Source organism: Marmota monax, unplaced genomic scaffold (genome assembly GCF_021218885.2).
Source record: "Marmota monax isolate L192 unplaced genomic scaffold, Marmota_monax_Labrador192_F-V1.1 WCK01_AAM20220418_F8-fsc00079, whole genome shotgun sequence".
Classification (NCBI taxonomy): Eukaryota; Metazoa; Chordata; class Mammalia; order Rodentia; family Sciuridae; genus Marmota; species Marmota monax.
Window position 1 is genome coordinate 7,001,873 of NW_026694099.1, and position 27,321 is coordinate 7,029,193.

General features: G+C 33.8%; 1 long non-coding RNA gene across 5 annotated transcripts in view; it reads right to left on the reverse strand.

Moving 5' to 3' along the window:
* LOC131424993 (uncharacterized) overlaps positions 1–27,321 on the reverse strand; it is a 114,288-nt gene that overhangs the window by 61,256 nt on the left and 25,711 nt on the right. For all 5 annotated transcript variants that reach the window (XR_009228726.1, XR_009228725.1, XR_009228724.1 and 2 more), the window contains 2 exons: positions 23,118–23,233; positions 6,747–6,803 (listed from right to left, as the gene is read on the reverse strand). This is a non-coding gene — a long non-coding RNA (uncharacterized LOC131424993). The remainder of the gene's footprint in view (positions 1–6,746; positions 6,804–23,117; positions 23,234–27,321) is intronic.

Consider the following 27,321-nt stretch of genomic DNA (forward strand, 5'->3'; position numbering starts at 1 on the left):
TGGTCATAGTAATATTTCCACTTCTCCAAGCTCTTGAATAACAGCGTCACCACTCATCAGCTCTTGGGTCACTAGCCTTTGGAGCCAGGCCAATATGTTGTGAAAAAGTCAGGGCCACATAGAGAAGCTACATGTAGATACTTTGTCCAAAAGCCACAGGGATGATCTCAGTTGTCAGCATCAACATCTAGACATATAAATGACCTTCAGAGAATTCCAGCTCCTAGCCTTTGAACTGAACCAGTGGATGCCAAGTGGAACAGAAGATGGATTCCCAGTGAGCCCTGATGGCTCAATATGTTTACCATGGTGGTTCACTAACATTTAAATGTATCTCCCCTCGCTCCAAAATAATCGCTGCCTTATCCCAATTTTCTTAGTTCCATTCTTGCTCTTAATAACCTGAGCTATATTTATTCTCTCACTTCAAATTCAAAATTGGATGTCTCTTCTTTCTTTTTTTCCTATTTCCTTTCCTTTCCCATTGACATGATCTCCCTTTCCATTTTTCAGGTCCATCTTACAACTATTGAGACAATAATAGTGCATCTTATTTTACCTCCAGTTTTCTACTATACAATCCATCACACCCACCCTTATGTAATTTATTCTCTCAAAGCAAAACCTTAGTTATGTTACTCTCCTGTTAAACCTTGACTCTAAATATGTGCAAGGTAACAATTACTTCAGCATTATAGGATTTATATGATCTGTTTGCATATGTAGTTTTAGACTTATAAGATGGTATAGCCCTACTATACCTCATTACTCCCATCACTCACTCTTCATAAATCCATCACAAACCTCCCCATTTTCTACTGCTTTCTTCAATGGCTGGAATATCATCTTCTTCAATTCTGTGTATTGAATCCAATCCACCAATCAACATTAATGTTATTTTAATGTAAGGCCTTTTCTAATTGATATAACTAAATAATGGCCTTTTTCTCTTAATTTCTATATAACTTGGTTTGTACTACAATCACTTAAAACCTACAAAATACAATTTGGCATTAGATAGTGTGTGTGTGTGTGTGTGTGTGTGTGTGTGTAAATTATAATCCCTTTGTGGAATAATCCATAGTGTACCTATGTGCTATCATGAGCCTGGTGTGTGGCATTGAAATAATCCAATACAAGTCAATGTTGGATCTGGAGGAGTTAAGAAAGAGGGGGTTAAAAAATGCAGAAGATAGGAAAACAAGGAGAAGAAGGGAGAGATAATCTTGAAAATGGAAAGGAGAACAGTGGAGTGGAGAAGGGTATTGAGGGGCAGAGGGGAGGGATGGAAAGGGGAGGAACAGTGGAATGAGGGTGACCAAGTTATGCTATGTGAATGTGCAAATGTACCACAGGTGAACCCTGCCTACAGATACCAATTTATAGAACAACAAACTGATCGCAGAAGACCAGTGGAGTATGGGGGTAGGGGTGGAGGCCCTGGAGACTGAAATAGGACAAATTACTTCCATGCAAGTGTGATAATGTCAAAATGAACCCCACTATTATATATAGCTATGATGCACTAATAAAAACATAAAAAGACATATTGCATGATATAGAGAATGAAATAATAGGAATAACAGAATATAATATGGGTCCTGTAGTATTTACTATAAGCCAAGAATAATATTAATCATTAACCATGTCACTTGTAAAATCTCATTTAAGATCTAAAACAACCTTCAGATGTAGGTTCCAGATTCTGTATGTGAAGTTTGAGGCGCAGAGAGGTTGGAAAAGCTCATGATAACACGGGTGAAAAGTGGCAGAGCTTGGATTATTTGAAACACAAGATTTCCTCACAAAACTATTGATGGCAAACCAGTTGTTGAAATCAGATTGAGTTAGCCTGAATCCCAGCTCACACCAACATACCATCTTTGTCAAACATTTAACAAAATACCAATTGTTTTAGTCAGCTTTTTTGCTGCTATAACTAAAGGATCTGACCAGTAAAATTTTAGCAAAGGAAATGTTTATTTGGGAGCTCACAGTTTCAGAGGTCTCCGTCCATGGACAATAGTTCCCTTCCTTGGGACTCCAGTTGAGGCTGAACATCATGACAGATTGTGTAACAGAGGGATGCAACTCATGTGACGATCAGAAAGCAGAGAGAGACTCGCGAGATACAAATATATACCCCAAAGCCACACCCCCGATGCTCCACCTCCTCCAGCCACAACCCACCTGCCTCCAGTTACCACTCAGTAAATCTCATCCAGGATTAATTCACTGATTAGTTTAAAGCTCTCACAACCCAATCATTTCCCCTCGGAACCCTCTCACATTCTGTTACACATGAGCTTCTGGGGGATACTTCACATACAAACCATAACACCAATGCTTAGTATATTTTCAACAGAATCTAAATTAAGATAATGGGCTATTTACAATAGCGGAATACCACCTTTACTGTGTTCTTTTAGTGATTCCCCATTTTATGTAGAGTAACAAAATTTAAAGCTAATTAAAGAAAGACTATATATCTAAATCCATAACATTGTGTTGCAGAAATTAAAGTTAGTATTCCAATTAAATAAGGAACAAATTGACCTAATATGGTGTACAAATTCTTAACTCAGAGTTTTACTGACCAAGTATATGCCACACCCCAAAGAGAAAGCCAAAAAAATCCTAAATTTGTTAACTATTTTTAAAACTAGTCTCTAAGCTAGTTGCCAGACTACAGCAGCATATTTTAAGGTCATAGATTTATTAATCACAGATCATCAAGTTTCTCCATCTGGAGTCATTTGAACCCACCTAACTACAGCAAGCTTCAAAACAAAAGTTTACAGTGTTCAAATGTTTACAATAGTATTTATTCTCAGTGATCTGGTTACTTCTTTCCAAAATCACAAAGCCATTCCTTTAAAGCATGTTTCTTATGGAAAACAATTGAGGAAGGAAGGGACACCCCAAAGAGAAGCAGTATGTGTTGAAAGGTCATAGAAACATGACAAACACGGGGAAAACGTGGTGAAATAAAGTGGGATACTGGAAGTAAGAGAGGGGAATATTTGAGTTAAGAATTTTAAAGTTTTTAACATTCTAAACTGACACCAAATCCAAAGCATAATCATTGGAGGCACTGACTGGAGTCTACAGTGCTGAAAGTTAGTGAGTTATTAGCTAGAGTTCAAAAGTGTTATATGCATGGACAGGGAGCTTAGGAGATCATTGTGGGGGAAAAAGAGGGTGAATCAGTTGCCAGAATCTTTTCTCATAATCCTGTGCACTCAGAAAGATTGCTTCTTCTGCCTGGAATATCTTTACAACCACCCATTTGCCTGTCAAACTCCTATGCCTTTTTCAAGTACCTGCTTAGTTCTCAACCACTATATGAATCATTCCTATGAATCATGTCAAATGAATTCTTCCAAGCTCTGATCTCCTAGCATTTTATTCACACTTTGATTATAGCATTTAACAGATTGAATTCTATCTATATTTTCACAAATTTATTTCTCTATTACAATGTGAACTTCTCAATAGTATGCACCAGATTGCATTCTCTATAGCAAGCTCCGTAGCATCCATAGTGGCCATCACATTCACAATACTATGTTTACCAAAATGAAAAATGAATAAATAAGCCACCAAGGGAACACACAGTAAGATATCATTAGTTCTTATGCAAGAAGGCAGAGAAAATGACACATAGAGGAATCAGTTGAACCAGACCTTTAAGAGATGTAAAGCTTTCACTAGTCACAAAATTAGAAAAGTTATCCAGGCTGGGCAAACCACAGAAGCAGAAGCGAAAGCTTGTGAAACATCTGAAAGTATTCAGAAATGGTATGAATCCATCATTCATTACTATATTCAGATAACAGATATTCTATCTAACCCAAGCATTATACCAAGTATATGAAATAAAAACAAACACACAGACGAGGAGACATGGTTTTAACAAGAGAAAACAAAAATGAAAAGAGATTATTATTCAACCTGGAAGTATTATTGCAGAAGCATGAACCAAGGTGTGGGGTAGCACGGAGAACAGGCAGGGAAACGAGACAAGCATGAAGGCTTGAGTTACTAACAGTGTGGTACTTTACTGAGTATCTCAGGAGAAGACCGAAGAAATGGGCCTTCTAGAAAAATAAGGAATGGCTTGCACAAATGTTTTTACAACTATGTCTGGGGGGTCTTTTCTTCCCCCAAGGCAAGAAATACAAACGTCATTTTGTAGATAATAGCAGGCCAATAAAACTTTCTAAACTAGAAAGAGAGAGGATCAGTTTGTTTTGAGGAGAAAATGCTGACGATTCTATGGAAGCTGTACCAGAATTGAAAGGAGCTGGAGGTAGAAACCAGACAGGAGGTTTGCTGTTCAAGCAAGATCTGAAGAGAAAGTAGAAATGGCTGGAAGAAAAAAGAGATTTGATGTGGTAAACAAAGGACCAATACCTCAAAAATCATGTCTGGAGTTTTAAATTAATTTAACAAATAATTAAATATATCAAAGAGATAAGACCATTTTATTTAACTAACAGACACTTCAAGTAGATGTGGTGTGTGTGTGTGTGTGTGTGTGTGTGTGTGTGTCAATTAGAAATGCAAGCGGCCAAAGGCAGAGAGATCTGTAGGGAACTTACTACAAAGGTGGCCCAGGTCAAAGAGGATAAGGACTTAGACTATAATAATAGAAGAGGAAATAGAAAAAAAAATAAAGGAATAATGGTAGAGTAAGGAAGTAAATAAGATAAACTAAGGAAAGTAAGTATGGTAAAGTAAGGAAAATGACTCGTTCATTTACTTGCTTATTTATTTACTTACAAATCATTTTCAAATATCATAGACCAAGTACTTTGCTTGGTACTGAGAACTCAGGAGGTAACAAAATAAACTTCCACGCCCACAGCATATGGCATGTAGTGTTAAGAGGGAGAATTTAAGCAAGTAAACCTAAGAGGAGATACTACTTTACAAAAGTAGAGGGTGCTACGGAAATACATCCCCACAGCATCCAAAGTGGCTTATAATGTGGTGATGACTAGGCTGAAATCTGAAGGAAAAAGAGTGGGTACTAGGCAGGCTGAATCACTGGAAAGGGTATTGGGAGCAAGAGGAACAGCATTTGGGTGGGGGGATTATCACAGTGAATGACAGAACTTTAAGCTGAGCAAAGGTAATGAAATGGAGAATGCGAATGGAATCTCTGTATTCAAGAAGCTTGGCTGTCAAAAAAGATGGATTATCAGGAGATGGATATGGAAGCAAAAGCAAGATTTTGTTTTCTACTTCTTCTTGAATGATAATTCATGTATAAGAAAATACACAGGTTTTAAGTGTATATTTAATATAGTTTTGAAAGATGACACACTCTTATAATCACCGTCTCATCAAGGTATGAAACATTTTTATCACCCCACATAATTTCTTTATGACTCATTCCAAGTCCATCTCCCAAGGAAACCACTGTTCTAATTTTCATCACTATAGCTTATGTTTGCTTATGCTAGAATTATGTGAATGGAAGTACTATTGTATAGTCTCTTTTCTATTTAGATTTTTCATTTAACATATTCTTGAGATTTGTCCATTTCTGATCTGAACAGTAGTTGGTCACTTTTTATTGCTGGGTAGTAGATGTTGCTTGACTTACAGTGGGATTGTCTTCAGATAATTCCATCATAAATTGAAAATAGTGTTAAGTAAAGAAAATGCATTTAGCACAACTCACCTACTGAACATTATATCTCAGCAATACAGTACCCTGTGGAGTGTGGGTTGTTTCCCTTCATGATCAAGTGGCGGCCTTGGAGCTGCCACTCAATGTCACTGCCCAGCTTTGGCAGAGGATCCTAAGGGAGACTGCCAGCCTGGGAAATGTTCAGCACTCAAAGTTCAATGTCTGGTTTCTCCTGAAAGAGTATCACTATCACACCATCATAAAGTCAAAAAATTAAGTTGAACCATCATTAATTTGAGGACTGTCTGAATTTCATTGTCTGAGTATGTCCTACATTGTTTACCTAGATGAATATGTGTGTAATCATTCTTGAACAAGTCTTTCTGTGGATAGACATTTTCCTTTTTTCTAGGATTACTGGATCATAAGTTAAGAGTATATCTGATGTTCTAAAAAAAATCCCAAACTGTGTTTCAAAGTGATTGCATCATTTTGATTTTCCACCAATACTTTATCAATATTCCAGTTACTTCATATCCTTTCTAGTAGTTGATGCTTTTAGTCTTTTTGAATTGTAACTCTAGAGCTCTAACATTTTAGTTTGTACTTTCCTGGTGACTAATCAATTTTAAGTATTATTTCATGGATTTATTTGTTGTCCATATATTTTTTGAGGTGTTTGTTCACACGTTTTTGAATTTTAAAAGAGAAGTGATAAGAATATTTAGATCCATAAAGCCAAGAATCTGTTGTGAGGGAGAAGCTGGAAATAAAAAAAAATTCCCAGTGAGAAACAGCATATCCAACGTTTATGACTTTCATTACAAATATTGAATCAGTGACTTCTTTTCTAATTGGAGATTTATGAAGCTTCTGATAGTAAAACTTGAAAATACCCAGGAAATTACAGAGGAATATTCTATAGTGATTAAAAAAAAAAAAAAAACTCTTTTTCTACTATTGCCACAACACTTCCTGACTGAAGTTGTGTAAGATTTTGTGTGTTTTCAAAGGGCACTGTTATTCTATATTTGATAAAGTTCATTGCGGTCAAACACAAATCCAAACTATTGCAGATATCAAAGCCAGGAGCAGCCATGCATACCTGTAGTCCCATATTCAGGAGGATGAGGAAGGTGGATTTCAAGTCCGAGGTCAGCCTCTGTAATATAGTGAGACCTTGTTTTAAAACAAAATTTTAAAAATGGAGATATAGCTCAGTGGTAGAATGCCCCTGAATTTTATACCCAGGTACCACAAAATCAAAAACATAAAAAAACTCAGGTATTATATATATATTAAAACTGTATGAATGAGATTAGCCAATATTACACAATTAAAATCAAATTAAGTGACTTTTATATTAAATTTGTCTTTGGAAAACATACGCATATTAGTGAGACCCTGTCTCAAAATATAATTTAAAAATGGGGATGGGAATGTTGTTCAGCAGTAGAATGCCTGTGGGTTCCATTCCCAGTACTAAACACACATAAAAAGAACAAGGTTTACATACATGAAAATAGTATAAATGAGATTAGTTAATATTATATAACTAAAATCAAATCACGTGATGTTTTAGGTTAAAATTGTTTTTTTAAAAGTACACGATGAATACATATTTTGCTATGTACACATGCATATATATATGCATATATATTATATGTGTGTGCATATATGTATATTTATATACACATATATTTATATGCACACACAGATATATATAAATAATTGATGCTTACTAAGACTATACAAAATATTTACCAAAAGCTGACACAAGGATTACCTATATGCAAAGGTAAGGGAATTCATGCATAGAAATGGAAGGTGACCCTCATTGTTATGCAAAATTACATATAAGAGGATGTGAAGGGAAAGGGGAAAAAATATCAAGGGAGAGAAATGAATTACAGTAGAAGGGGTAGAGATAGAAGATGGGAGGGGAGGGGAGGGGATCGGGGATAGTAGAGGATAGGAAAGATAGCAGAATACAACAGTCACTAGTATGGCAATATGTAAAAACGTGGATGTGTAACCGATGTGATTCTGCAATCTGTATATGGGGTAAAAATGGGAGTTCATAACCCACTTGAATCAAATGTATGAAATATGATATGTCAAGAGCTTTGTAATGTTTTGAACACCAATAAATATTAAAAAAAAGGTAAGGGAATTCAAATGTTCTTCGATTTTATTGATGACACTTGTATTTTGCCATTTCAAAAATTAGCTGTTTTCTCATAAACACTTTGAATGGGTAGTATATTTTATGGAGAAATGAATGATATAATATTTTGAAGTTATTAATTCTATACATGATTTTAAAGACAATGTACTTTTATGTTCTATAATCCATAAATGATAGTAGTAAGATGAACAGAAGTAAAGGGTGTGTTTTAGTTACTTTCCTTGAAAGTGTTGATTTGCCTCAACTACTTGCCTACAACCCCATTGTAACATCAATGCTCATTTGTTAGTTGTGGTGTCATTTGAAGCTAACTGCAATGGACCACAGAAAAGTAAAGTTTCATAAGGACAAAGTTCGGCTGCTTTCTCATTCCTTCCTTCTGTTGCAAAGATTATTCCCCCAAATCAAATGAATAAAGAAGAGAATTGTAGTCTGCATTTTAGGATTGTTAAAGGTTTTTCTGTTTCTGACAGTTTGGCTTTCTTTTGTCATTTTCTCACTTAAATGTTGTAAACTCAGAAAGTGCTAAGCTAAGATTCTTTATGTAGTGTTACACATGCCATAAGACAATATTATTTTACCATGTCAAAGTTGTTTGCACCATTTGGAGCACATCTATCATCAAACCTCAATTAAATGGAGTCTTTCTATCTTCAACTAAAACAAACTGTTTACTTAGATTTTTCCAGTGTTTACTTCACAAGAGGTGGAAGACCCAAATAGCGCAGTAACATAGGTGTCTGGGGATCTACCAGGGGTCAAAAAATTTAACCCAAAGAAGGAGGCCTTCTTTTGGGGTTGCAACAAGAGACTTTCTTTTTCTTTTGCTAAGTAAATGGCAGTATTATAATGTTATTCATACCTCACTGGTGTCCTAACAATTCCTCTATTCAAACTGAAAAGGGATATATTCTCTTTGTTGCAAAGTATTAAATTTGTCCCTTGAGATTAGTGTGTAGGCAGTTTTAAAGGATGAAACAGGATTAGATAAGATTTCTTTTACTGAGAAAGAGTTCTGAAACAGTGCAGCCGAAAACCCTCTTGTATTACTTGTATTGAAAAAAATCCTTTGTTTTAACACTTCAAATCACAAGTCAAATTTATTATATTATTAGTTGACAAAATGTTTCTTTGTGGGGTTTTGTGAAAGGTAGGCGAGTTAGAAGTAGGAAAAAAATGACACTTGCCTTAATTGTATTTGGAATTTTGTATCTTTGAAATCTCTCTATGGCATTTATAATTTAAATATGTTTTAAGAGATGGTATAAATAGATTATAGCAATTGTAGTTATCTGCTTAAAGATTCAGAAGGTTTCTGTCTTTTTTGATGATATTTAAAATGGGTGAAAATTATGTTATATATCTACTGAACTCAGCCAACATTTGTTAAATTTAAAAGTGTCAAAATTATGTCCAGGGCAGTTATGGAAAATATGTCAGTGTTTCATTTGTGTTAGGCTTACATTTTCCAGTTAATAATGTTGTACACCATAAGAAGACATGAGCAGACATTATTGAGTATGAAATAGCAAGACGTTTTCTTCAGGAAGAAAATAATAGTCTGTAATAGTGTATTGCTTCTCTAGTTATGTAATTTGGATGTTATAGACCTTTCCTAATTATTAGGAAAGCTACTATAGGATTATATAATACTGTATTTTCACTGAATTTTGTTTTAATAGGAGAAGGCAGAAGCTGGGTAAGGCTTTCCAAGATATACAGTAGTTTCTTGCTTTGGACCTTTACATCATAGTACAATTCATGTTTTTACTGAGTGTTATTGACTACAGGGAAAATCTTTATAAAAAATAGATTTACAATGGGACACCCAATTTTTGTTATAAACTGCAAAAAAAAAAAAAAACCTTTATGTGTGAACATGGTGTTTTTTGCCATTTGTACAGATTTTAAAGCTTAAGAGAAAAATTTGAGAATATCAGAATTCTACTAACAAAACAAAAAAATCCCTTTGTATCCTGATGGCTCCTTGTCATCCCAAAACCAGGAAAGCTTCTACATACACTTTGCTTCTGCACATTGCCGCCAGGTTATCAATCTTCCCATGGCACAGCCCCTGCTTGTCATCCCATTTCACAAACTGTCTCTGGTTTCCCACTGTCTCCAGAACAGAATCCAGACTCTTTGACTTGATGTTCAAAGCCCTCCACAATCCTTGAAACCTCCCACCACCACTTTTCTGAGTTAATTGTATACCAGGCTCATTAACACCCCCTACCTAGACTCCCTCTACAAGGTATTCTTAGCAAGTCCCCATATGTATCCCAATGCTTTGTGACTTTCATTGCATTGCTCATTATTTCATTGCTCTTGCTCCTGCTATATCGCTTAAAGTTTGTGCTTTGCCTGTTTTACCTTTCACCTGCCGGTACTTTAGGAAAGTAAATATTTGCTGCTCTGCTTCTGATAGATACAATCGTGCTGGTCCACAACCTGAAGACATTCTGATGTAATACCCTTTTTTGCATGGAAAATTTTGAGTCATTTGTTTCTTTATTGGCAGGTCAATAAACTTACCTTTTTTGCAGATTTCCTCTTGTTCAATGGCTCCTGAATATTTTAGGGTTCAAAAACAGAAAAAAAAAAAGTAGTGATGCTTTACAGATATTATTGATGTTTTAGTCGGCTTTTCACTGCTGTGACCAAAAGACCTGACAAGAACCATTTAAAAGAAGAAAAGTTCTATTTGGTGGCTCACACTTTCAGAAGTCTCAGTCCACAGATGGCCTACTCCATTCCTCAGAGTAGGAGGGGAGGCAGAACATCATGGCAGAGTGTGGTGGAGAAAATTGGCTCAGACAGGACAGCAGGAAGCAGAGAGATATAAATTCCCCTCACCACTGACAAAATATAAATCCCAAAGGCAAGACCCCATTGACCCACTACTCCAGCCAAACCCTATCTGCCTATAGTTACCACCCAGTTAATCCATTTAAGTAGTTTAAATGCACTTAAGGTTAGGTTAAGGTTCTCAAAGACCCTCTTACATCTGAGCTTTCTTGCTTTGTCTCACATATGAGTTTTTGAGGGACATTCTCATGTTAAAATTATAATAATTGACATGGAAAAAAATTAAGTGTGCATTATTTATACAAAAGGAAAACAAATATCCATATGTTTGTAAACACTCAGGTATTGGACTACATATTTTTCTCTTTCATTCTGATGTCTGAGATCATGTTGTTGAGATTTAATGGTACTGTAAAAAAGAAATTTAGCTTCTATTGATTTATTACATTTTTATAAATATCTGCCACTTTTGCATACATTTTTAAATTTTTTTTAAAATAACATCTTGAATATTTTGTATTTAAGTTGGACTTTATTTCTGCAAAAAATGACTTTCTATAAGTAATTTGAAAACTTCAACACAAATAAGGACAACAGAAAGGAAACGGGGAAATGAATGAATATTAGATGTTATGAAAATGAGAAAGGAAATTTTAAATATATTAATATAGTTTTTGAAAAGTAATTGCTTTTTCCTACTTCCATGCCCACAGTATAGCAGTTGCTATGATTAGGAGAACTTGGGCATGGGGCTGGGTAGGTGGGATTTTTTTGGTTGTCATTGTTGATGATGCTGTTTTAGGTTGTTCTGTATTTACTTAAGGGATTTAAAGACTTGAGGAGCTTTAAGAGGCAAGGTTCTAGTGTATTGTCACTTTCAAAAATGACTTATTCTTGATAGTTTCCACCTCATTTTGCATTTGAAAAGAAAAAAAAAACTACTAATGTGCTAGGATAAGATACCTGTTTAACACTTCAGGCCTTTGACAAACAAACTTGCAGTGTCACCTGCTTCAGTCATTGGCCATGAGCCATAAAAAGTAACCTTACAGATGAGGAAATGTGTACCCAGAAGCCTTTGCCCAAGTTCACAGGGCCTATTTATGGGAAATCAAGACTCTGATCCAAGGAGGTTCCCTTTTTCTCTAATGTTTTTCTCTCAATCTCTGTCTGAAATTCTCTTTTACTAGGTCAGATGGATGAATTTTGTGTAATTCATATTTTTATGGAGTTTAACATGGCTTCATTTTCGAGGAGATTTCTGGTTAGAACAATGATAGTTCCTGCAGCCATTGCTACATGAAATTTAAATAAAAATTTCAGTCAGGGAATCAAGTTGATTTAAGAGTGCAGCAGCAGATTCAAAAGCAACAGAGTGAGAATCTATCATCCAGAGTAAAAGATCAATTGTAGCCACAATCTCTTTCCATCATTCAGAGCATCTTCAGTAGTGGGCACTATTGATTTCTAATCCTTGTAACAGCTGCCTTATTGGGTTTCTCCAAAGAGTCATGCATTATGCTCCTTACATACACAAACTTATTTCACTACCCCAGTGATACAATGAGTATCTTCATTTTGTGACTGAATAAACAGAGGCTTAGAGAATTCAAGTAATGTATCCAAATTCACATAGACAGTAAATGGCAGAATTGAGTTTTGAGGTCGGATGTCTTTTTCTAAAACCCAAGTTTTTATTGTTATGTTCTCTGTTTAAAATGACTAGTTCTAATACTACTTTAAAAAATACTAGCTGGTATATATTGAAATTTTTCCACATATTAGCAGATATCAGACACTAATGTTTCATTCAATCTTTATAACAATTATGTGAAGGCACTTTTCTCTGAATTCTCCCATGACCATAAGAAAACTTGCAAAAGTTACACAATGTCCTCAAGATCACCTGTTAGGAAGCAACCAACACAGGTTGTCAGCCTAGGGAGATAGCATCCATCATCCAATAGTCTGGACCATCTCTCATGGAATTATTTTCTCCATGAATACATAGCTATTGTCTATATGCATTAGGTAGGAGCAGATATGTGATATGTTATAACAAATGAATCCAAAATTTCAGTGCTTTATAATGACAGAGGTTATTTCTCACTCCTACTTGCTGTCCACTGTAGCTGAAGCTCTATTGCAAATGTGCATTACAAAAGCTAGACTGACAGGGCAGCCACTATCCAGACCTGGCCTTGTGACAAAAGGTGGGGGGGGGAAGGCTCAACAAGCATACCAGCCTTTAAACTTCCACCTGGAGATAGTTTGGCTACTACTGAGTCCAACTGGGTGGAAATAAATAATTATCTCAGGATAGCGGGGAAATTATTGAGCTGTCTGGCCCAGAACTACCAAGATATGCATATCTATGCATAAAGTGACAGGATACAAATGATACAAAATCAGCAACTCTTAGACAACATCAGCTCTGAGATTACTAGGGAAAGATACACAAGACAATAGAGCAGCTTTTAAGAGTGAAGGAAGAAAACCTGCTGAACTAACATAATGTGCTCCACTACTATAGGAAGTCCACATTCATAGCTCAAGAATTTATGATTTGGAAAGGAGACTTATTTGTAAAGAAATATTGATTAAAGAAAATAGTTATTGTCATACCCTGCTACTTAATGATATATTTAAAACCCCACAAATGTTTTCAAAGATTTATCTATGAAAATTGATATCTATTGCATTACTTAGAGTAGGAAAAATGAAAATAACCTAAAAGTCCAACAAAGAAAATGGGTTAAATGTATTTATTGCATTGTCTATAAATGGAATTATATACAGCAAGTAACTACCATTTAATGTTATAAAGATTGTTTATTATAGATTAGATCAAGTTATAAGACAGTTTTACTGTGTGATCTGTTTTGTATAATATGAACATATTATATAAAAGGTATATATTCAAAAGATGACCAGTATGTTAACAGTTATCATTGAGTCATACTTTTCCAAGTTTTGTTTTGGTTTTGTAACAGAGTTCAGGTGGAAAGGACCTTGATTAACAGTTTCTAAATTATATTGGAAACAAACATTTTCAAATAAATAAATGAATTAATATTAATTAAAATAATAAGTTCAAGATTGTGAGGAATAATACATAAGATTCAGAAAACACTAAATAAAACTATATGTTTTAAATCATAAAGAAAAAAAGAATTCAGGCAACTTTTGATCATCTTTCTGTCAGAAAAAAAATCATGATCTTCCTTTTCTTGTTCACTTTTCAGTCAATATGAGATTCCCATGTAATTTCCTCTTTAGACCATCTTCTGCACAAAGACATACAGTACCCTCCAACTCCCTCTAATTAAGGAGTTCTGCATTAGCTTATGAGTATTTATGTATTTCTCTCTCCCATTAAATTGTCAGTAACTTGGAAGGAGGGATGGAGGCTTATTGTCCTTCCTGTAACTAATATTACCAGTTTCAGCCTTCTCCATGCCCATCTGTTCTCCACATCACAGGCAGAGTTTCTTCCATATTAAACAAAAATCAAAATGATCAAATATCTTTAGGACATTCTTATTTCCTCATTGGCCAGCTTATTCTAGGTTTTGCTAAGTAAACAACCCCTAAATCTCAGGGGCCTGCTAAACAAAGGTTCACTTCTTCCCTATGTGACAAGTCAATTGGGGCCACTGTGGCTGTACTCCCTCTGTCTCTTCATTCCAGGGTTCATACAGGCAGAGCTATCTTTGCCTACAACGATGTGAAAAGAGTAATGGGAAAGTCATGCAGTCGCTCTTAAAGCTTCGCTTTGATGTGATGTAAATCACTCTGGCTCATAGACCATTGGATAAGAAAGTCCTGTGACCAAATCTGCTGTCAGTGAGGCATACTATAATTTTATCACAGGCATGGACAACAAACAATGAAAACAATAATCTGCTACAAGGACAAATAACATTTATGTTTTTCTGCCATGTCCCACACTTTCCATAGATATTACTAGATGAAATGAGGAAAAATGAGCAGGAGTTGCTGATTTTTATTCCTTAGTACATTGAATATTAAGAAACAATATCATTTTAAAGTCTAGTATTAAACAAAAGGCAAATAAGAAAACTAAAGCTTCTGAGAATTGTAATTCTTCACCAATTACCAAAATATTTTTAAAATTGAGAAACAAGCTCTGAAACATTCTAATTTTCCAAGGAATCAGCACTAATATTTACAGAGTTTTATGTATGTTCAGAATTATTTGTAGGTGGACACAGAAGAGCCATGTATGAGGCAGTTTTTGCTGATGGCACAATCTAAATTTTCCAAAGCCAAGCAATTATACAGCAATATCCTCTATCAGTATCTACAATCATTCAGAAAATGCTCAGCCTAATTGGGCTTTTTACCTTGTAATGTATTGTTTCCCCCTGAAGAGTCAGAATATTGCCAACAATTCAGATAGTTTTCTTAAAAATGCCGCAAAGCTTAAATTTTCTTTTCATGTTCCTTGATTCTCTAGTGTAACTAATATTTATTTACTGTATGTAAAGCTAGAAAACTTCATAACTCATATTGCACTGGAACACTATGTCAGCAATCTGTACTAATATCAAGAAAATAGAGTACAGAATTATTAAAAAACTAAAACTTAGACTTTTTTGAGTGTGGTTTTATTTTATTTAACCACAGTAATTTGATCTAGGTTTAGGCTAGAAGACATCTTTAGAAACTAGTTTTAAAAATGGACAGAAAATTATTTGCAATTTTCATATCAATTGTTTGTTTATGTAAATGCTGCCAAAGTATTTAGGAGTGTTTGAGAGCAGTTTCTTTTCTTAAATATATTTATTTTACAGTTTTATTTACATTTACTAGCCTGGCAAAACCTTTCATCATAGATCTACGAGAGACATTGGTTTTCGTGTAATTGAAAAAATACAAGCAAAGCTGTTATTTTGCATTACACAGACAAAAGAAAAAGTACTCAGTTGCTTTTCAGAATTGGAACATTGAAGAAAAGAAACCAATTTAAGATACACTGCTTATATGTGGAAAATGAATCATACTCTGTTCCTTGGTAAAATACTTGCGAGAAATGAAGATATGCATGTATATATACCTTATACACACACACACACACACACACATATATATATATATATATATCTTATGTATAGATATATCCTATAGATATAGAGAGTTAAAATATAGTTATATACATTTATACATGTATAGTTTGGAATATATGTAAATCTATGTATGTATGAATACGAGTATATATAGATTCAATATGTATACTAATAGTTAGAGGGACTTTTTTGTAGTTAAACATTAGAAACCCATAACTTCCTTTCCTGGAAATGATGTATTTTATATAAATGCTTTGTTTGGGAGATGAATAAAATACAGGGTGCATTATGCTCTGATAACCACTTATTCTGGGTGAATAAAGGCAGACCAAACAGCCAAACTGGTTTTTATGGACCACACCTTAGAGAAATACCAACCTTTAGAAGCTGACCAAAGCTCTGACTATGCTTAGAGAAGCAATTCATCATTAGAACATCTGTTTACAAAATATCAAACAATGGTTGCAGCATCATAGGTTAACAATTCTATTTGTGTATTGAAGATAAGAGCAGCAGGAGTTCTTCCTATAAGCAACACTATTCCAAGCTCATGAGCCCACGATGTCTGTCTCTCACATGGTGATGCTCTGAGAGTGTGCTGCCACGTTACTTTGTAAAATTTAGTAAAATATACAAAACAAAGAGGGTGCTTTTAATAGTCCCAAGTAGCATGCTTCCACATTTCCACAAAAACCTTTGAAGGTAGGCCACAATTCCAATTCAGTATATGAAAGACCAATTTCTATTGTGAATAATTAAAGTAATACAGCATTCAGGATAACTGAGCTTTGTTTTAGCTTTTATTTTGGTTGCAAAAGTATGTCAGCTATGAGCATACTAAACTTATATGTGTTTGCTAACTTGGTTCAGTGGATGATGCTGCCTAGAATGATCACTTTGAATTGAAATATGCTTAACTACACTTGAAGTTTTAAAACAGCAGTGTTTTTTAGGCAAGGTGAACACATGATAGCAGTCATTCCATAGTTGTAAATTTCTTAAGTTAATAGTTGTATGTTACAAACAGTATCATGCACAAGCCAAACTTTTTATATTTTTTGCATTAAACATGAACTAGGTTACTGTATAATTTCAACATATGACATCCATTTCAGAAATTATTTTCCATAGGCAGTTATTTATACTTTTAAGCATTTTAATTTCTTGAATTAAAGGACGCAATGTAGGTAAAGATATTCCTATATTTTTCGAGTTCTCTTTTGATTGGTAAGGGACAGTGCAAGCCCATCTGTTTTGCAGCAAAGAAAGCCCCAAACCATCTGTGTAGAACCACATGCCAGCTAAAACACAGAGATATGCACAGTTTTTTTGTTATGAAAAATTTTGCAGTATTTTTTTCTGTATTAGTGTGAATAAATTAGCAACAACTAAATTAAAGAAATCTTTAGAGAACATATTAACTTTCTAGTGCCTACAGTAAATTATATTCATTTAGAATATAATTTATGAAAGTTGCATTGTCCCCCTATGAAATTTTTCCTTACTGTTCTGAATTTGATACTGAAAAGTCATCATCATCTACAAAGTAAATAGCTTCATTGTTGGTAATGTAAGTTCATTTTTATAAAATTGTTTTTGATTGAGCAATTATTTGACTTCTAATCAGTAAGTAGTTGTGGGGTTTTGTTGTTCAGCAGCGAAGTAATATGAATAGATAGTTAAAATTTACATATTTATATTATATTACTTGCTCAGCATATAATGTATTACAATCTGTTATGGCATATTTTTTAAAAGTTTTTATTTTCCCATTTTCCACTGAAGTAATTCTGCTGAAGTATGTTTTAGGTTCTATTGGGATAATTGGATATATAAAAGAATTGCTGGTGCTTCAGGAAAAATAAGGATATTGAATAATATATTAATTCTTAATTATATTTTATAATTCTATGGTTTTGAACAATTATATTAATATCTTTTAAGTAATTCTGGATTTAAAATATTTTACACAGCACTTAATAATGGGCTTTGGCCTAAAGAAAGTTGGCTACCCAAGCCGTTTTTCTCAAAATTAGAATAGCACATATAGGCCAATCATCTCTTAAAACATTACACATATCAAATGTTCTGATCTTCTAGCAAGCCTTTTATCTTCCTCTTGCTTTAGTTTATATGTGATTGCTGTTTGATGAGTTAGAAAACAACAATAATAGAGCTAGGCAAACGCCTATTAGCTCCTTAATGCATAGTAAGTATTGATGAAATATGTCATTCTTTGAGAGAGACCTTTTCTATTACGTTTTACATTGGTGTTGAAAATGCTTATTATCTGTTTGAAAAACATTAAAAGCTTTAAATTCAAGCAGCTCATTTTTCATTTTGTTAATTGCATAACATACTAATGTTGCACTAGGTTGTTTTTTTCAGTGGTATAATGATGCAACAATATTTACATACCAACTCTGGTTTTCCTTTAATGGTTTCTATAACAAGATCATAATTTCCTTTAGCGTAATCACTGGCAGATTTATTTGGCGTCCCATCTTCACTCCGCTCTGGCTTTGGGGGCCTGGGAGAGAGTGCATACTACTTTCTCTCCCTTTTGCCATTAAGTGCACTCTGTTCAAAGTGTAGTTGCTGCAGGTCTGGGTTATACTCCTGCCAAACATCCACACTTGAAAAGATTTTAGGACAGAGTATTAGTAGAAATCAACTCATTCCTCTAAATTCTCCCCAAAAGCTTTAACGAATTGGTTTATCCACCATAATTTTACTGCACAGAAGGTGGGTGGTTGGACGAAGATTTCATTGAACTAGTTTCCATAGATTCATGGGAGAGGTGACATTATTAAAAAAAATTGAGTTATTAAAGTTTTTTTAATAATATACTTGTTACTACTCTAAATGCTGACCCTGGAAACTGTGGTTTCGATCCAGACCTCTATCATCCTCCCTGGGAAGTCCTCACAACTTGTCCTCCACCCACCACAATCAAGAAATGTTTTATATGGCTGTGGCGCACACTATGAAGTACTGTAAATTCAGATTCTGAATTTTTTATTTTCCCACATAGAATGGTAATAAGGTGTTAAGGTTTGTCTGGCTACTTTTCTCAACATGCCTTGGGAGCAGATGAAAACATCGTAATCTGACATTCCAAATTTAGCCCCATTTGTCCTGCACCGAGAAACAAAATCAAAAAACAAAAAAACAATTTCAAGCTGTCTCTTCAACTGAGCTGATTTCAGAGAAAAATACCATTAATCGGAGCACTATAGATTGGTGTGACTTGTTCTCTAGATGACATTATATGAGGTAACTTTGCAAACCTCTCATTATGTTGCAAGGATAGTTTGTCAAATGTCTAGATTCTTTTCAGTCAAGTAGCAAGTGACCTGTTTTAAAACACAGTAACGGCAGAGTTTTGAAAAGAAAAACTCTTCACCCAGGACGAAGCTGGGCAAAGCAGTGATTTTTCTGCTTGGCTGGAACACAGTGTATGATTCAGTTATAAGGTTAATCAATCTGAACCAAAATGTAAAGGAATATGCATAAAAGATACACATAAAATGGGATCCTTAATGTCTCTGAGGAGTATGTGTTTACATGTCCTCACAGGAAAGATCAAAGCTAATTTCAATCCTTCATGAGATCTTTAATGGCTACCTTGAGTGTTGTTAGTTGACTTATCTGATATACCACTTTCTAAGGAAAAATTAGGAATCTGAATCAAAACTTATGGCATATTCTTGAAAGAAATCCTTAGCACATTAAAAGTTGGCATAATTACTCATTACAAGCAATAAGTGAAACACATTTAATATTTTATCAAAATGTTCTAACAATAATTTAAACTCGGAGAAGGGTTTATTTTAATTAACTTGGGAAGCAAAATAAATATTCAACTTTTTAGCATGCCAGAGTTAAATTCTATAATTTAAACAATTTGCAATTAGTTTTTACTCTTAAATGAAACTATTCTACACATACTGTGGGCCAGATCTTTATTTTACTATACTCTTAGAAGAGGCCATTTGTTTTTAAGGATTTTTCTTTTTTTTTTTTTCTGCATTTAATCTGCTCAACGAGTGTCAAACTTCACTGCTCCAATACCTGCACAGTCAAGACTTTCTTCTATTTGATAATGTATGTCTGCTTATTAAAGTCTCCAAGACATCCTAGACTTAGGCAAACAGTGTCCAAATGTACCATATTTAGCTTCTATCTCAAAATCTCCCGAGCTGTCAATTTAGGTGTTAAAGAGACCATTTGTAAAGCTTGGCTGGGAATTGCCATTATTGACTGGAATGTGTGTTTATCATTACATTCAATGATGAAAGTGGAACATGTAGCATATGAATAAATGTCAGCAGATGTTTCTTTTAAATGGCCTGATTTCAACCTCCTGTTGTTTGTCTTGAATACAAATATTAAAAAAGGGAAAAAAGGCAGAATTTTTATGACATAAGTGCAAGGGTAGTTAGATTTTTTGAAAAACAACAAAAATAATGGCTAGAATATCAGACTGAGAGAGTAAAGTAGAATTACGAGTTTGTTGGCTAAGCTTGACTACACTCTTCTGGGCTTCTAACTCACTCTTGCAAAAGAAGAGAGTTTTTTTTTTTTCAGTATGTACTTATAACAAATTTAATCTCATAGATTTTTGTGTTTAACAGCTGTTATTAGAGATTGTTTTTTAAATCTCTGAATTTTAAAAGGGCATTTAGGTTGGGGAAGGGTATTCAAAAATCTTTCTCTCTTATTTGGAGACAACAAATGGAGACATTAATTAGTAAATGGACACTGTTTACTTCCAAACTCTACTTTGAAAGGTAGACATTAAACACAGAAAGCATATTTTACTTACTGTGGTGAGAAAAATGCAAGATAAATTTAATGGCATATAAACAAAATAAACATGTTAAGTGGAAAGACACAAACTCATCCTTTGTTCATTTCTACAGCAATTTTTGTGAATGTGACATATTTAGTTAATTCCTGTGGTACTTTGGGGGCTGTAAATATGAGAGTGTCATTTGAGGTGGTGTAAAATGACTAGAGACAAATTCTGGGTGGGCTTTAAGAGCATGAAATGTAACTTTAAAAAAATCAGGCACTCATATTAACATAAGTTTCCAACATGATTGGTCTAAAATACTTCAGAGAAAATTTTCAAATATAATATATCTTATAATAAAATTGTTCAGAATTTGTCACCATTTCCACTTTATTTAAATGATAATAATTTGTACTTCAGACTGTAAGGAGCACTACAGGCTAATGCTTACGTCTGTCAGAAATAGAACTTTCAAAGCCACTGAAGTTATGAGCAAAGCATGTTCCAAGCTTCAAAAAGGGCAATGACTCGGGGCCGCCTTTTTATCCCTGGCTTGAATTTTGGTGGCAGGATTGTTTGTAGCCACTGTTAGTTGTGGGCACAGATGTTGCATACACAATTAGCCATTTTCTCTTAATTTTTAGAGTGTAAATGCCTAATTGCTTGTGCAATTAAAGGAAGCACAAATTTTCTTCCTGTAAAATAGAAGGCTAGGGTTGAATGTAAATTAAAACCATTAGTGTAATTTTCTGACTTGTATATCAACAAATTATATATGTTTCCTATATGTGATATTTCTGTACAATTGATCAAAAAGCTATGCTGGAAAATGGGATATGCTCTCACATAATGTTTAATTACCCCTAAGACAGAGAACATTTTGACAGTCATGCTAATCAAAATGTCAAGTTTAATATTTAACAAGCAAGGCTTTAAATTTTTTTAAAGAAATAAAGTACTCTATTTGTTTACTAAGACTTTCTGGTGGAATAATGCAGTATTTATTTTGATAACCCCTCTGAAATTCAATATTGAACCTAAATCTGCTTTTCCATCAGTTGGCACTTATATACTATTAATCCTCACGATGAAGAAATAGTAAAAACTACATTTACCTGCCCTCTGTCACTTAGACTGAAAACATGCCCCAGCCATTGCTCCATTCCCACCAGACACATTCAAGACCAAACTCCCACCTTTCATCACCAGGTACACTTCACACATTCCTTCAGCTCAGCACTTGACATAACCTCTTTCAATCACAATGTAAATTGTTGTCTCCTCTCTAAAGAAACACTACTCTGTCAGCTAGAGTAATCTCCCCTCACATTCTCAAATTTTTTCCCTTTTTACCTAGTCCTCATTTATTTCTTCCTAACCTGGGCACATGCATACCCTCACAGCAATGTCTGTGACACCTATTCCAGGGCTCATCCTACAAAAATACTTGACATACAAAACATAAAATGCCTATTAATTAACTCTGCATGACTTAACTATGCTTAACTGTGATCGAAATTATGCTCTAAGGCTTCTATTATGATGAAAAGGAATTATTAACTAGCTGAAGAATTCTTTGGATGATTAGAATGTAAAAGAAACTGAGAAATTCTAGGATTTAGTTATATGCCATTTGTCACAATAGGAAATGGGAAACAGAGAAGGCAAATGGCCTGTGATGTTTGTGGCACAGAAAGGTCAAGAATCCCTCTGTCACTTGGCCTCTAATTATGTTCCAGAGCATAATTTGGTCTTGGACTCTTTACCATGTTATGAACCAAAGACTACAACATTTAACCTTTCTAAACCTCTGCTTGATGTCCCAAGTTTGGCAAATACAGCCACAAAAGAGCGAGAGGAAAGGCAGACATTCCTGCACAGTGCATTAGAAGACATGGAATAGGAGTTCATTAGAAATTTATATTAATTTAATTTAATGTTGACTGAAAAAAAAAATGTACAATTAATCCACAAAGAGAAAAAAAAAGCATTGTTAAATGTGAGAAGTAGCAATAACCTTTTAGTAATCACATGTCTCATATTTCAAGATTTGGTAAAAAGAAAAAGGTGTTCTAGGATGACAGGCTGCCTTCACTCTCCACACTCTTTCCAACTGCCAATAATAATGAATGTCACTGTGACTCTAAATAAGTCAATAAGGCCAGGAAAATGATACCTTCTTTAGGAAAATAGGTTCAAGAAAAAATTTGAGAAATCAAGAATGGCCATTTTCTTAAAGTTTGCATTGTTTGAAGATGGAATAGTCCAGTGTTTTTGAGAATGAATTTTAAAAAGTAATAACTTGTGAGTGGGAGGGCACCAAATAGATAATTGTAAGTAAGTTTTATTTCCCAGGAATTCCAAGAGACTCGATTAATGTGATCCAAGATTGGGCACATGAGTAGCAAGTCATAACAGTTCTAAAATGAGCTTGACTCATTTTTCTTAGAGTATCTCATAGTACCAGTGCTCTAGAGAAATCTTTGAACTTGGTCTAGTTCAATACTCTGATACTAAAATTGAGTAATAAAAGGTTAAGAGACCCTACTAGCACATCCAACTCAAAAACAGAAAAGGGCAAATAGAACTCACCATTTTGAAAAGAGTTCTTTTCACTTTTCCATGGTCATTTCAGTAATTATCTGGGTTGTCAGGCTACCTTTTCTTTTCTTTTTTTTTTCCTGTTCTTCTATGATGCATTTGGTGTGCTGTTAAGAAAACATTATGGTTTCTGATTATTCAAATTTCAACTAAGTCAGACAGCAAGAAATTTTGGAGCAGCATAAGGACAGATGAGTTTAAGGTGGTATGACAACATGGAGGAGTCTAAAAAGGTTAGGTGTTCACCTACATGGAATGGTTAAGGACTGCTAGACACACATTTGCCCCCAAAGCTTTTCTTACCAAGAGCATTAAGAATTCTCATCATGCCAGGTAGGTTTTTCGGAGAAAGAAAATAAATAAGAAATGAACCAATATTTATTAACACCTTCTAGGGACTAGGCACTATGCTAAGTACTTTCACAAAAATGTCTTTCCCTTTCACTGTGCCAACCACTTTAGAAAGCAGAGAGTGCCATCTTTATTATTCCAAAGAGAAAATAAAGGTACCATGTCTAGGAAGCACTAATCAATGTGCATGTCTCTCCTCAGAGTTAACATGTTTGATTGGTCAAGGAAGAAATGCCAAAATTGGAACAGACTAGGGGAAGAAGAGACTACTAGCTGTGTACAACCCTATATAGAGTTTGTTGTAATTATGGAAACCAGACAGCAGCAGCAAGAGCCCTTGAATCATTCTGAATATGATCTTTGGTATTAAAGATGGGAACTTAACAGCTAACAATGCTCTATTCTGAAGCAAATGAAGGAAGAGTTGTTAAGAGTTTCCAAGTAGACTCAAAATTTAGCACTGGTCAACTCAGTTACAAAAGTAAATCAGGAATTATAAAGAGAATTCTTGATGTCTCTGTTGGTGCTTTCAAATGTAGTTCTTACAGACCCCTGAAGTTCAATCCTGTGTTTTGTTGAGAAGTTTTGTTTAGTTGTCCTTGATCTAAACAACCAATTAAGAGTATTAAGATTTTCTGTGTAAAATGTATTTCAGAGGATTCTTAATTCTCAGCAACTCCACCCTTTGGTCTTCAGTCTTCAATGTTTTTTTTATGTTGTTTCCTGTGCTTACAAAGGTTGTTATCAGTAACAGAAATTTCTTTTGCTTAAAGAGCTTTCAAACTAATTAATCATAAAAAGAAAAGAAGAAAATTGTTTTACTTAGGCATGCATAATATTTAATTAGAAAACCATTTAAATTCTTATTCAACTCTATTTACATATAAATCCTTACTATCTATAAAATTTAAAAAATACAAAGTTTATATTTCCTACTTTATTAAGATAGCTAAAAAGAAAACTTCGCCTAGTAATGTTAAGCCCTGTAAAAGAAAACTGTCATCAGATATATTAAAATTTACTCTTCCAAGAGTTACTATCTGACTCGGTATCTTTATATACTAACATTGTCACAGTTAAATCACTATCTATCAAATATAGGAACAGAATGATAAAACATGGGATGAGCCAGATATAATCAGATAACTTTTAATCTATGCAATTGTGAATCTCATATTAATGAGAGGATCCACGTCAGAAATTAGTAACAGGAGGTATCTTACAGATGGATGGTGATAAAAAAATTCCAATTTAAAATGAAAGTAGCAGCAATGCAAATTAGTGAAAAGTGTAACTTTTGTTCACAAAAAAAAAAAATTAAGGTCAAATTGCACAGATTTAAAATTAAGTGTGTTAATTCCTGACATTGTCAGCAGGCAGTTTCTTTGAGAACCTCAATCATTTGTCTTTCTGAAAGTAATATGAAAATGGTCTTAATAAGTAGCATATTCTAGTTCTTGCTTGTAAGGTCCCTTAACCTTGACCTGTAAACTTACATACCCTTTCAATTGTTTCCAAATAAGAAGATTCTATATAGAAGCCTACTTGTAAAGAGATAACATTTGGAAAACAAAGTTCATTGCCTGAAGAGCTGAAATATTCTCTGTCAATAGAGTCTTGAAGCATTTGGGACCAAAGGAAAAGAATATTCCCTCTCAAACATTTCCAGCTTAGAATATGTAGTGAGGAAACTGGAATTTTCAAAACTGGAAAAAAAAAGAGAAAACATTTTGGCTGATAAGATGCTCCTGAATAAAATATTATCTGAAACAAATGTTTAAGTCAGAAAACACCTGCCAATGTAGATGTGCCCTTCAATAAATATGGTGTCTCTATCCTCACTTAACATGTTTCTTAGCAATGAAATGTTGGCATTAAATTTAAACATAAGTGCAGTGTAAAAGAGGCATAAAGTTATATTTCACGGGCATGGTGTTATAACAGCTAGACCAAGGATTTTCAATGTTTTGAAGTTATGACATTTTTATATTAATACCATTTAGATACCATAATTTAGTATCATGGTGTTTAATGACAGATAAAAAAAATAATAGTAACCACAGTGATACCACTCTGTGGTTGTTAATTTATGTAGAAGAAATAATCTGCCTATAACACTTAGGATATCAGGACCATATATTTTGAGGATAAAGTCCATGAATGATCTAATAATTCTTTCACTTATCTTTTTATGGTTTTATTCTGGAACATGTAAAATATCTTCAAAGTTGTTTTTAGATACAAATAACAATACATGTACTGTTTGTTTTCTAATGCATCTTTCAATACCATTGAAACAAATGTATCTTTGTAGAATAGATGTTAATAAAATGATTTATAGATATGAATGAATTGGATCATTTCTTTCATAGATTTAAAAATAAATCCCTCCTAAAAACCTGTACTTTAAAATAAAAACTTATAATTCCCAATAAAAACATCCAATAGTATTATGCTTGTGAACCATGAAACCTGGCAGACACTCATAAGACCTTAATTTGAAGGGAAATGTTAAAATGTCCTGAAACTGGGAAATTGCAATTGACAAAATAAAGAAAACCAGATGCTACCTTGGGTAAAAGAAAACCTTCAAAGCATAAGAATATCCTAATTACTATGACAATTGTTATAACATATCTCCCACATTGGAATTGATTTAAGAGGAAAAAAACTTCTTTAGAATTCATTCAAATCTATATATTTATAATGAGAAAGGTATAATTTAAAGGCTCATGCAAATGATTAATGAAAAAAGTAATGTTTCCTTTAAAAAAATGTATATATATATATATATATATATATATATATATATATATATATATACCATAATACCATTAGATTATTTTATTTGAGACTATTTTGATTAAGCCTTGTTTAAAGCATTCCTCTTGAAACATGCATCTTATATCAGTTTATCAGATCAGCTATTTCACAATGTGAGTCTAACAAAATGGGATACACTTCAAGCAAGATTATGTGGGAGAATGGGAATGAGAGGAAAACATGGAATTAAAGCTTGCTGAGAATGAAGGTACTAAGACATACAGGAAAGGCCAACCCCTAATTTTGATCAAATACCTAAAATGGGTTTTTTTCTTGTAAACAGTGACTGTGTAATGTCAAGAGAAACTAGGTGCTGAATATAAAAATCCAAAAATACTTCATCTAACACAGTATCTACTTAACATCTGGCGCTTGAGTAAGGAATTTTAAGGCTGACCTCACTTGTGAAATATTTTGTATATAGTATGCATATTGTTTATGTAATTTCTTAACCCACAGTTAGAACTATGATTCTAAATACTCATTCTAACAAGGCTCACTGTTCATTATATTATATTGCTGAATATATATCCTTTATTCATCCAAGATAATTTAATTATTGAGATTCTATTTTAAGCACTCATATAAGGTTTTACCCTAAGAACCAAGAACATTATTATAACCTGTGGTATTTTTTCCCTTCTATTTTTTTAACATTATAACAAAATGCCACATACTAAACTTATAACTTAATAATATATTAAAATATAACTATATAATACATATAATTTAAATGATAATAGCAGAATATCTGAATACAATTTCACAGTATAATTGCTCAAGAGAGGATGTTCTGAAGGTTATAAGTTGGTTCCCTTGTGATACAAGGGAACTGAAAGTTTTGAGTGATTTACTTTACTTTATTTCATTTTATTTTTTTGTACTGGGGATATATTCATGGGCAATTTATCATTGAGCCACTTTCATAGCCCTTTTTTAGTTTTTATTTTGAGACAGGGTCTCACTTCGTTGCCTAGAGCCTTACTAAATTGCTGGAGCTGCCCTTGAACTTGCCATCCTC